Consider the following 13,385-nt stretch of genomic DNA (forward strand, 5'->3'; position numbering starts at 1 on the left):
AACAGCGAGTTTTTGTGGTTTTTAACCTAGTTTATGTCTGACATTAAAGAGCAGTTAATAGGTTAAGACTACATGGGAAGGACTCTATGCAGTACACACTCAGGTCCTTGAAAATGACCCAGCTGAAGTAAATCTGAGGAGTGTAGGGGCTGGTTTTTGCTGAACTGGAGTGAGGACTGTCTTATCAGGACTTTCTGCACAGTTGCAGATAGTTCAGCAAATTAGGGATACACTGGCTTTATTATGGCTAATGGGAGTTTATTTTAGATTAGTTCTCTCTGCTGGATCCGGCTTTGAATTTTACTCTCTTTTGCAAGAGAACTAGAGTAGAGGGGAATGAGGACAAGAAGCAGCCTCTTCCTCTGCCCTGGGTGAGGGGCAACAGAACAGGATAATGCCCTGAGGCTTAGAGAGGCATGAGAAGAGAAAGGCAATGAATGGTTCCATTCATCCACCACATCCCTGAATAGTGCCTGAATAGCCCTGGCCTGGCAGTGTGGCAGACTCTGACCACCCCATCTGTAAACACAGCCAAGGCTGCTACAGCACTGAGTTCATGTGCTGCCTCTGTTGAGAGCAAAGCAGAATGTAGCCCATCCCCATCTTCTGAATTTAGACCTCAGTGAAAGAATCTCTGGCCTCTCACTTCCTCCCTTAGAGCCTGGCCCAGGGTGGGAATTTGGTTTTTGGTGCTCTTTCAGACTGTGGGTTCATAAACTGCATGAGTCTGTCTCTGAACATTGAGAGTTTTGGGGATTTTCTTCTACCTGTCACCTGCATGGCAAGGACTATTCTGAAGGAAATCACTTGCCTGTTCAGACTTGTAACCTCAGAAACATTCTGAAGGCAGTGGTAGATTCTTGACAAGAGGATGTTCTGAACTGCTGAACTGAACTGCTCCAGGCCATCTGATGTGGAGAAATCTCTTTATCAAGGACTTTGGAAGTCTTTTTCCCCCTTTTCTTCACTGCCAGCCTTTTGGAAGAGCAAAGTTGAGACAATCTCTGCCTGTGTATCCTCAACAGCATGTTCTTTACTCTGTTTGGTCAACTGGGAAAACAAAAGTTAAACCAGCACATATAAAGTGGGTTTTAATCCAGATAATCACCCATGAGAGAGGGGAACTGTACCCGTTTCCTTATCTATGTTGCTATTTTCTTTACTGATAACTGGTGCAAATGCCAACTTGAGTTAAGGACACGTACTTTTCAGCAGTTTATAGTTATTCTTAGTAAGAGAAAACTTGGGTTAGAAATTACCCAGAAGTCTGTAAAGCTGAAGCAGGCAGAACTACACAGGAGCACTCAGAAACAGACCAATGACCACATAACTCTGACTAAAGCCTTCAACAAAATGCATCATCCCAACCATAGGGGAAGAAAAGAAGAAAAAAAAATAGTTCCTGGCTTGAATTCTCTTAAAGGAAGTTTTGTTATGAACTAGGTTGACTTCCCTAGAGAAGATTATCTCAAGTAACTGCTAGTTCCCTTCTAAAGCATAGTGGTGCACCAAAAAAAAAAAAAACAAAACCAAAACCAACTAGCATTTTGTTATTGAGTAGCTCTTATCTTTTGTTTGTAGCATACAACCAAACTGTCATTGTGCTGGAGGAAAACTGCATTCTTCCTGCTCCCCAGCATGGAACAGAAAACAGTGCTCCCAGGCTCTATCCAAAGGTCACTGACTGGATTCCTTGTTTAGATTCTTGGGTTTTACTGTGTGTCATTCTTTCCCTTAAATATTAACACTGAGGCAAACACATTTGTGTTATGTATACAAGGCACATATTGAGTGAAATATGTAATCTCCTTTTTCTCCCTTTCCAAAAGAGGAAAACATAATGTTTTATGAATTTAAAGGAAAATAGGGAAGAAATATTCTCTTAAATAAAACAAATATGACTTTATGAGAATATCAATATCAAAATTGGCAAAGATTCAAACAAGAACAGAAGACATCAAAAAATCATTTCCCTGAGTCACACCCTGAAAGACAAATTGTGAATTATTTTTATCAGATTGTTTTATCTTTGTGTTGACAAATATTAATATTCAATGTTGCTTCTCTTTTGACCTGGTTATCTTCTAATGGAGGCATATGCAGCATATATATTAAAGATCAGGCTAACTTTATTTTAGAAAAGGAGGAAGGGAACATAAAAGAGGAACAACAGTTGGACTGTAATAAAATAACAATATGAGAAGATAAAAACAGCTTGAAGATTATTTCCAAGTTACACCAGAAGACAGCTAAACACAGTGATCTGAAAGCTAAACAGACTGATCTACTTTTAGCCAATGAGTCAAATTTCTTACAACTCTGCAGTGACCATTCTAATAAAGTTACGCTGCACTGTAATGCTTTGCAAGCCATGAAGGATTTCGGGGGACAGTAGTCAGAGTCTCAAAAGTGACTTCTGAAGTTGCACTCACACAGTTCTTCAGATGCCTGGTTTTTATACAGAAACACCTTGTCATAACAGATGACAGTTAATGCCTTGAAACAAAAGATTGCTGTCTACAAATAGCATAGACCATTTTAGAAATGCAAATCACATTTGTAAAGCAAGAAGATGCTCTAATGTCTGTGCAAGGGGCCACTGAGCATACACAGACCCAGTGAGACCATCTTTTCCATCTTTTTTTAAACCCAAATGAACTTTGATCAGTGTGCCTTAGCCAATGTGCTGTCACAAATCACATCCAAGCAGCAGCCTGTTTTCCTGGGACAGGAGAAGGCTGTCTGTGTGGAAGAGTATCTCAGACAGCAGCACTTGCACAAAAAACCTTTGGTTGTTCTGTGCCAAGTGGCACAATCAAACTGAACACATTATTTCCCCACACTTCAGTCCTTTGGCAAATAGCACAAAAAGTTTGCTGTCACCATTTCTCTCTATGGACTGTCTCCTATATCTTCACATTGAAAATGGAAGGTTTCAACAGACTCTTGCTAGATGTCTTTACAGTTGCTCAAACACTTTGTGTACACACTACTTGTATTTCCCTTCAAATCACATTTGTGTTGTCTTTCCCTCTGCTGATCATACTTGAAACGAAGTCAGCGTGGTTTAAGGCAGCATAGCAGGGATAAGGAAAAAAAAGTCTTCATAAACATTTTCTACAACAGATGTAACATGTAATGCATGTTACATCTTCAGTGTTAATTTGGACAGAGATAGAGTCTTCCCTTCTGCTCAGGCAGGGGATGTCCACAGCCACGATGTCCATAAAAACTTCATCACTGGTGTGTGTATCAGAGACTTACATCAATAAGAATAGATCTTAGCACTCTTAATTTATATGTTCAGACTGACTTCAGGAAATTAGATCATTGAAGTAATTAAGAGGTGCTTGCTGAATGTGATGTTTAAGACAACCATTCCCTAGGAGGTTAGTTTTTAATTATAATTTCATCAAAAATAGTCTTCCCCTCATTAGTAAGGCTATGTGAATGAAGGACAGCTTACCTGGTGATGAATACCCAGACATCACTTAATTGAAGCTTATTTAATTGTCAGTAGAATCGTGCACTGGGAGGGTGGTGTCTGTATAAAGGGCCAGAAAAACACAGTTCAGACTTTTACAAGAGAAAATGAGAGCTTTCAAAAATGTATACATTTAGAGAAAGCTGAATTGTATTCATGTACTAGATCTGACAGTCACAGAAGTTAGGAAATGGCTGCTGTTGATCACCATAAGGCAGAGCACAAACAAGCACCCTGTGAGGTGTTTGAGGAAGCTCCCTGACAGTCAGTACCTCCCCTTTTCCTGGCCCATGCTGAGACCACACTCTGTACCCATAAGCACTTGGTTGTTCCAGGAGTGGGTGAGGATCTGGGAAAGTAAGCATGGAGCCCTTCTGGTTGTTTGCAGCACAATTTCAATCTAGACCTTTCTGAAACTTGCGTTTGACTTTTTTTTTTTTTTTTAAATCACTGTGCTTCCTTATAGCACAATGAAGGTCTCATGATCAATACTGTTAAATCAATAGGAAGTACTTTGAGGCAAAAGTCCTCTTGCAGAAAGCAGCTTCATAAGGGATAGAGTTTTGCATCAGAATTTAAAACCAGATACTTTCACTGCAATAACTTCGGACTGCATTTTTTGTTTGCATTGTTGTTTCATGCTACACTGGTAATAGAGAAAGAAGAGAAAGTGACACAATACAAGATGGATTTTGATTGACATGCTTATCAGGTAACTATTCTGCACAGTGTAAAATTCACATTTGGTATTTCTTGTATCTTTTCTAACTCCTCACACAAAAAGTGTATATCATGTTTTATAATTCTATTAGTGAGTATGACAGAAGTATATATGCCACAGAAATAATTAATTTCACATTAAGCTGTGCCAGTGATAGGCTGTAACCATGAATGCATCTATAAAAATTTGTATTTGTTGATTGGTAACATCAGTTTTACACATACCTTTTGTTATCATGTTCATACCTGAGGAACAAAGCTAAGCAACATTTTTGACATATTTGTTGTTCTCTAATCAGGAAGAGACTGGGGTCAATAATAATATTAAACTGACAAGAATGGGGAAAGTGAGGGGTCTCTGCAGGGAATGTTTCATGTTTCGAGCAAGCTATAGCACTTCATCAATTAAGATTGTGCATATTAAACACATCTATTGTAGGCTGATGCTTTGTGAATGGCAGCACAGACAACTGAACTACTGTTCAGTATTACCAGATCTTTGGGAGTTGAAGGGCTTTTTGGGGTGGTTTATTTGGATTTTGATTTCTTTCTTTTGAGGGGGGAGCAGTGTCTTAGAGGAGGTTTTGGGTTTGGTTTTACTACAAAATACAGGTATTCGTGACCAAAACGAGATGACCTTCTAGACAATAATGGATTTAGACAAGTGCTCAAAGAGATTTTGTATAAACTTCTGAAAGACAGAAAGAGAATATTCATTAATAAACTATGCAGCAAATAATTTTGAAAGGAGCCCACAAAGTTAGAGTTTGTGGGGTTTTGATATAAAGATTTTAGAAGTATATTAAACCACGCAGTGAAGTTGTTGTGCATAATCCTGACCCTTCTGTGCACAGTCTGTTGTTAAAATCAAAAAGCCCTCTACTTGGTTTAAGAAAAAGTGGGTATTTGTAATGTTATATCAACAGTCAGATATGCTCAGTTAGCATTACAGTAAAATCTACTTTCAACTGCCAGTAGTTTGGCAGTGTTTCCTGCTTTATTGTTATACAGTGCAATTGCAACTCCACTGCTCTTCATTTATGATCCAGCTTGGGATGTCAGCTGACACCAAAATGAATGTCCTAACCTCCAATTCAGTGGCTTAAAGGGTATCTCTCCAATATTCACTGCCAAGATGAAGCCCAGAAATTATTATTCAGCAGCAGTAAACAGGGCCTGTTTTTGCAGGCAACCATTTGTAAAAAAGCAAGCATGACAGCTGGGGATCAAGTTAATGTTCTTTTCATATCCACCATGCAAAGCAAAATACTAAAAGCAATGCTGCAGTATTTGTACAGAAGCACTTAAGTGGTATCTTAACAGCTTTACATTAAAAAAGTAACCTGGCTGCAACAGGGTACTCCAAGTCAGGTTTTGCTATTTATACAGAAAATAAACTGGTGTAGGGATCTCAGCTCTTCTGTCACTTACAGACAGGAATTGGCCACTGATGAGCAAAGGCAGTTCTCTTGGAGCACAGTCACAATTGCAAGCATATTTTTAATTTTACTCCCGAGTAGAAATAATTCCTGAAAATCTTAATCTTTGTCCTTAAATTGTAACACTAATGAGAATAGAATAAGAAGGCTGAAGAAGAAGAGAGCTGCTTCCATGTAAAGTACTACTTTAGGAAAGATTATACAGATAGTTCTGAGAGAAAAGAAATGACTGTTGCTGCCTTACCCCTCTACCCTGCCTCAGTCCTTTCAAGGTTATTGAAGATGCAGAATATATGACACAAATTAATTAAGATTTTCTACTGTGTGGTCTGAATTTTCCGCTGTCTGTAACACTGCACTGTGCTGACTGGGATGTAATGGATTATTCTAGAACATCATCTTAATTGGCCAAGCTTTTCATCAGAAGAAAGTCTATTATACAATGCATAATAAATATAATGCAAAATAAAATTGTCTATTTACTTACAGTTTTTAATGTCCATAACTAGAATCTCCCTTTCTGTTTACACATGAACATCACCAGCACTTCCTACCTGCACACAGCTCTCATTCTGCCCCACACAACCCCCTTCTGAAGATGTGGCAACAGGCAAAGCCCATGCAAGAACCACAGGTTCAGCACTACAATGCTGTTTCCAGGACTGGGTTTTCTACTGTCCAAGCACACCTAGCACTCAAAGTACATCACAATAATATCACTGAGTTTAAACCAAAAGGTATTGCTTACATTAAAACTGAACCAAATTACTACTAATCACAGATATTAAAGCTTCGTTCCAGTTTGAGAGGAGGAAAAAAAAAAAGAGGAGTAATAAGAAAAAAAAGAGGAGTAGTAAAAAAAAAAAAAAAAAGAAAAAAAGAAAGAGACTTCTCCATAGCACGAAAAAAAACCCATAACTAAAAAGTCTCCACACTCAACATCTTTTGGAAATTCTGAAGTTTTGTGGGATGCAATACAAGCATAAAATTGACAAGATTAATGATCTGGGATAAAGTGGCTAAAAACCTCAGGATTCTATATTCTGGTACAGTCTCAGTTATCTCAGCATCAGCTGTTTCTGATTCCAGTCACTCCCCCTAAGTCTGAATCACATCCTCTGACATCTACTGAAGTACATTAACAGTGACATGGATTATTTGAAACCCTCTTATCCAAACAGATTTGGGATCCTTACTGTTGTAACAACCCAGTCTTCATGCTGTGGTAGCCAGCCCCTGGCTAAATGCCCCTGTGTCTCAGCCAGTCACTCATCATGTGCAGCACTCAGCAGCCTTTTCTCCTTTACAGCCTTTCAGTCTCAACCCTATAAAGCCCTCTGAACATCACTTGCTGTGTTTTGTTTTGCTCTGGAAGTTACCTTAAATTCTAAGGAAAGCTTTACCATGGAAGTTCAAAGAACTTACCATGTTCAATGAACTAGAGTTAACAAAAAGGCAAAACACCACATTTCAAGCTTGTAAGAATACCATGTAAGAGGTGGGAAATTTTTTCTGATGAGGAATTAGTCTCATTTAGAGAACAGATATTTACAACTGGAAGAAGTCACACAGTGGGGGCAGCAAGGCAGAAGTTTCTCTTACTTTTTTCTATATTCAGATTTTGACTATTAAGAGGAGTATTACTGAATAATTAACCAGCTTTTTAAAATATCAGCGCTACCCAAGCATAGCCTTGTTTCAGTAAGTGAGCATGAAGATTTTTAACTATCAGGAAGCTGATCCATTGATAGGTCAAGATGTATGAATTAATTTACCTTTGATATCCAAATAAGTCTGAATAATAAAACATGATGTTGCATTAAAAGTTACCACATACTATTTTAAATCAATTATTTTCTGAAGCACTATCGGGGAACACAATGTAGGATCAAGAAAAAAATGGATGAACACACCATTCCTTGAAAGATGTAAGTTTGCCCAGACCCTGTTAAGAGTTTTACTCAAATGGAAACAAGGAGAATATGTTCAAGAGGCATAAAAATCAAGTTTGGAGATTTAGGAGTGTTCAAATCAATCTCAGATCACATTGATGAGCAGGCATCAGCCAAATGGTAAAACTAATAGCCTTTGTCCACATCCTGGAGGGCCAGAAATTGCCTCTTCCAATATATATATATAAAAAATAAATATTTCCACATATACGTTCACAGAAAGTTACAGTGGTAACAAAAAAACAAGAATTACAGAAGCACAAAATATCACAAAGTTATTGGCTTTTCTCTTGCTCTAATTCCCTAGTAGGGTAACTACCCTTAACTGGTTATATCAATTTTGCATCCATTTAAAGTTTAAGAAGAGTGGGACACTGATACCAAGTTTTGATCACTTTAAGGTGTTTGGCTAGCTGCCCTTTCCCAGGGGCTGGAAAGGGCTTTTCCCTTTCCCCCACAGCTCTGAGCTCTCCCTCGGCTCCCGGGGCAGCTGCCAGGCTGACACCAGGGGCTGGTGTGACACTGCCACTTGATGATGCTCTCTGTCACCACAGCATTACAGTTCAAATGCAGTTTGTCTGTGGGTGATGGGGGGTTGTGCGTGTCCTCTGCTCCCAGGCACTGAGAGGAGAACCTCTGGTGTATGCTGGCAGGTCCACCCCGGCCCCAGCTCTCTGACATCCAGGGCTGCCGAGGAGGCAGCCTGGGGAAATTCAAGCACAACAGTGCAATTCATGGGAAGTTTTAAAGAGAGACATCAGAAGCAAAACAATTAAGATGGAAAAAATCTTCCATTTTTAAGGGGTTTAGTGTTCTCTTTAACTGGAGCACAAAGATACAGTGCCAAGTTCTTTGCTTACCAAAGTCTGCCTTAAGTAGAGATATGAAAGCTGAGTGTTTGGTTTTTTCTCTTCACAAGCATGAAGGAAAACAAAGAAGGAAGACACACAATTCTTGTCTCCCTCACAAGCAGCAGTGCTGATAACATACTGTCCCTGCAGGCATTTCCTTTTGTGTGTTTGCTGTATTGTTCTCGTAGGTAAACAGCACTGTGAAATAAAACTGATAGCTGTTAACATTTAGCTTGTTGAGAAATGAAACTTCAGTACATGTATTTGCTGGTCACACAGACTGTCTGCAGATGTTTAGGTGCTACTGATGGAGAAATGAAGCCTTCCAAATAGGAGGGAGAAACGACTCTGTGACCTACCTGCCACACACCAACAAACTGGCTTGCTGTTACAGTGCTTAAGGAGGAAAACTGAAATATGTCAGGTATTTTGATTGCACAGCAAGCAATCTGAAGTCCTTTGTTGGCTTCTGCTTAAATACTGGCTGTAGCAAGTTAAAAAACAATACCAAGAGCAAACCTTTCACTCAGGAGGGGGAGGCAGGGGACAGAGGACAACACTGAACCCCCAACACTAATCAGGTTGCAGGTTAGTCATGATTTTAGTCTTCTTCTTTTATGTTAGCTCTATCCAAGAACACACTTTGGTATTCAACTGATAAGAAAGCAAATAATCACATTTATCAAAGGTCATGAATCTCAAGTAAAAATATAAAACCACAAAGGTCTGCCTTAAGCTTATTTATCAACCAGATAACAAAAAACCACTCTATTTTCATAAGAGGATGGAGGACAGAAGAAGACAGCAGTGTTAGACTCAATGAAAAATCTTAATCTCTACAAACTCGTAGATAAGTCTTACACTTCAACAAGTTATTTTACTATAAATTTGAGTAACATGTCCTTAAAAACTAAACTCAAAGGTGTGTCTTTACCAAAAGTAAAAAAGACTCAGGCTTCCAGTCTTTACAACCACCAGACCTGATGCTTACAAACCCTTCTTAGATAAAGAATCTGTACCACCACCTACTTTCAAGAAAACTCTAAGTTTCTATTTTTTTCTACTGCAGTATTTTAGGTTTGGTCCTATGCAATTCTCAGAGCATTTTGGCATCATGTGCATCTCTGGAGTCATCTCCATATAAGGGAATTTACTAAGCAATAAAGGGAAAACACAGAACACAGATATCAGATAATAATTCCATCAAGGCTGAATTTGGCCCCATGATTCAGTTTGTGGTATTTGTAAGAAGTCCATGTACTTAGTTTTTCCAGATGTTGATTTTAAGACACTTCTAAGCTGGCCTTTTAGGTAGAATAAATGACTGCCAAAAAAAATGTTGTCTTCTGTATTCTGGTACAGAGGAAAGAGAAGTGAGCTATGAACACCTCATAGCATCCTTAATTGTTCTACAAGGCAGGAGGGTCTCTCATGGGATGGGAATAGTCTGTTAAAGTAGTGAAGAAGCAATACAGCACAGGTAGAGCATGACATGTTTAATTCAAGTATGGAGGACAGTACTGCATACCTTCAACATTTTCCAGAATAATTAGCAGTATGAGCACAGCAGTGTTTTACGTAGGTGTTTGAAGTAACATATGAACAGATGTTATACAAGCTTGCCTAGGACACTAATTATTCTCAAAAGGAATGCTAATAATTGAAAGATAAGGGACAGTTTTCGGTAATCTTATGGCTCACCACTGGCTCTGCGGAGTGGTTATTTTGCAATTTCTTCAGTGCTAATACATTCTGTACTAACATTTGATCTTACAGGCAAGAAACTGCAAGTCTCACTAGAGTCACAAGTTGTATTTGTCCTACAGCTGTTATAATAACTTTAGTCACAGAAGTTAATTAGGCTAAAACATTACTGAGCATGTCACTACCACCCTGGAACGGGACATTTCACAACATCGGGACTACTAAACAGACCAGCATGGGACAGGACAGCCTGGGAAAGACTTTCTTGATTTTAAAAGAATTGCAAAAGGGCTTAGGTAGCTCTTGCCTGCTAGCTGAAGGACTTCAGAGGGGAAGTGAGCAGTACAGCCTTCTCCTTGCTTTGCTAGGTTAGTACTCACTAGCATTTTGCCCTTTGCTCCTTAGAAGAGGACATAGTTGTAACTCAGAGAGTTTAGAGCACCCATCCTTTCCTTAAGCACAAGGTTATTGGAAAGTACTTTCTTTAGCCAACCCTCCCATGGGTTATCTGCAGGCCATTGAACTTCATCAACAACAGTGCAGGACCTGCTCCTCCCCAGTGACCCCCTACCCACACAAAGCTATCACAGTTCCCTGCTTTTATCTCCACCTGCACCCTGGTTCTTTCCAGCACCATAGCTCCCACCCTCCACCAGGAACCTACTCCTCTGCTCCAGGCAAAAATCACACCCATGGCCACACACAGCTAGTGGTGAATTTTCTTCATCTTCTCCTCCCCAGCCCTACAGGTGGTGCCACCACCCTCCACAATTCAGATCCCTACTTCCCTCCCTCAGGCCAGCCCCACTACTCAGCAAAGACTTCCTCCCTCCCTTGTGTATCACTCTTTGGAGCTAATCCTGGCAAATTAACTTCCTGTACACAGTTCAGACATCCCAAATGAACTCCTTCTGTACTTCAGGGAAATCATCCTGCTCCTCCTCAGCTGAGCTAGTTGAGTAAACCAAGGCCCCTTTATCAAGATCAGCTGTGTAGGAATGAGATGATGATGATGCATCTCAGACGTGGCTAGGCTAAACCCCATTTGGGGGACTCACCAGTCACCCCCTTACACATCTTCAATCATCAACACTTAGTATGGCTCCAGTGCAGATCGGAACACAGAGATCACAATGCGTATTTGGTATTTTCCACCGAGCCACATTAATTCTATAGATTATGGTGGAATTACTTAAGGAATAATTTAGGCTCAGGGAGTTCAACAGGACTACACATATGCTTACAATAATTCATGTGCAAGGCTGTTTGTAAGATTATGGCCCATGTTTCCAAAAAAACAGACTTTGTCTCTTCAGAGCTTTTTTCTTAGTTTCCAACTGAAGTCATCGGCACATGTTTATGATATTACATGTGATTGCTGAAGAAGTTATTACAATGTCACAAAGAGGATTATGATTTCAGGTGGGGAATAATTCTCATACAAATCCTCTTTCTATACAAACAGCCTTAGTAATAAGTAATGTAGAAAACTAGGGCAAAGATAAGAGATTTACACATAATAAGCCAGATTGCCCAGTATGCTCCAGCTGCTTTGTACTGCACTGATGGGTTTAAATTTGCTTTGTGTTGTCAGTGTGATGCAAACCAGAATGTGCTTTTAACTATGCTCAATTATTTCTAATAAAACCTTTTCCTGCAGGCCATGAGCATATCACTGGTGGCAGAATAAATTGCAGCAATCACCCCAAAAAGATTGTTAGCTGTCTTATCAGATGTTCAGTAGCAGAATAAAAATACAAATGGTATTTGTGCCCTGCTCAGATGAGGTTGAAAATGCTAAATTATTTATTTGAAGATAATTTAAACCTGGTTGTCCAGCAAGAAAATACTATGCCATAATTTTGTCTGTTACTAATCAGGACTATATTTCAAAACTGATGAAATTTCTAATTTATGGAGCTGAGAAAGCATGCCCATTGTAAATGTCTGAAACTTCCCAAGCCACTGTGTATTGTAGCAAAAATGATTGAGAGCATTAACAAATAAGGTCCTGATCCAACTTTACATCGGGTCGATGGAAACATTTCCGAAGACTTTGGAGGATATTGAATTTAGCCCTAAATCATATGTTCATTGTGGTCATGAAAGATGAGTTTATTTCAACGTGAACGTCTGAAAACCAATCAACTTTCATCATATTTACATGGACCACCGTTTCCCTCACCCCATTCTTCAGTTTCCTGCTTCTCCTGCACAGTTTCCTTTTCCCAATGGGCAGTTCACGCAGTTCTGCTTCCTTTAATTAGGAACAGCCCTGGATGTTCCTGTTAGAGGCTGCACAGCGGTGGAGCGGCTGAAGCCGAGCCGACCCACATCACCACAGCATCAAGAAACCTCCTCCTGGCTACCCAGCCAGTCTCTCAGGACTGCTACAGCCCGACGGCTCTTTGGAAAGAGCCCTGAGGGTTCCAACCGCAGCGAGACCCGACACTTACCCTGAGTCTTTGCTGTGAAATGGAAGCTCAGACGGGTTATTTCGGGGGAAACCTAAAGGTGGCTAGGTGAGACACAGCTGTTCCTCACACAACTAGTGCTATTAGCAGATTGTCTGCTGATTAATTTTAGCTTTGTTTAATTTGAAAGGTTTTTGCGTACGCAGTACTTTCAGTGCCCAGGGTGAGAAAACCCTGAAGGAAACACACCGCTCTTTTTTTGGGTCAGTACTTCACTCAATGAACCAAGTGTTGAGCCTGCACGCACTTTCATGGCCCACCACCCGCTGACAGACCCATCACCCCTGGGCAGGATCTGGTGCCGCCCCGCTGGTACGAACTGCCTGCGATCCACCATTAGTGCCTTGACCCAGCGGGGAAAGGAGTGACCCGCTCCAAAATCCAGAGCGCCTCAGGGGTTCATGCTCACAGCGGTGTGCAGAGGGGCTGGAAGTGTCCCCGTCCTCCTGCTCCACTTCAATCTCACCGCAACAACTTGTGCACTTATTTTCCTCGCCCCCCTTTTCACGGCTTCCCAGCGTTTTTCAAAGTTTCCTGTGATTTTGTAAACTTGTAAAGGAATTTCAAAAGTCGTTCAAGGCGCGATGCAGGGCAGCAGAGCTGTTTGCCGGAGCGGCCCATGGCTGTGCCAGCAGCCCGCCTGCCCTTCCCGCGGCCGCGCACACCTCAGGCCGGGCTCTCCGAGCCCCCCTGCCCCGCAGAGCCTGGGAAGGGCCTAAGGAAAGGCATCACCCCGCAACAGAGCCCCCGCCGCCGCCCTC

The sequence above is a fragment of the Calypte anna genome, chromosome 8 (assembly GCF_003957555.1).
Source record: "Calypte anna isolate BGI_N300 chromosome 8, bCalAnn1_v1.p, whole genome shotgun sequence".
In the NCBI taxonomy this organism is placed as follows: domain Eukaryota; kingdom Metazoa; phylum Chordata; class Aves; order Apodiformes; family Trochilidae; genus Calypte; species Calypte anna.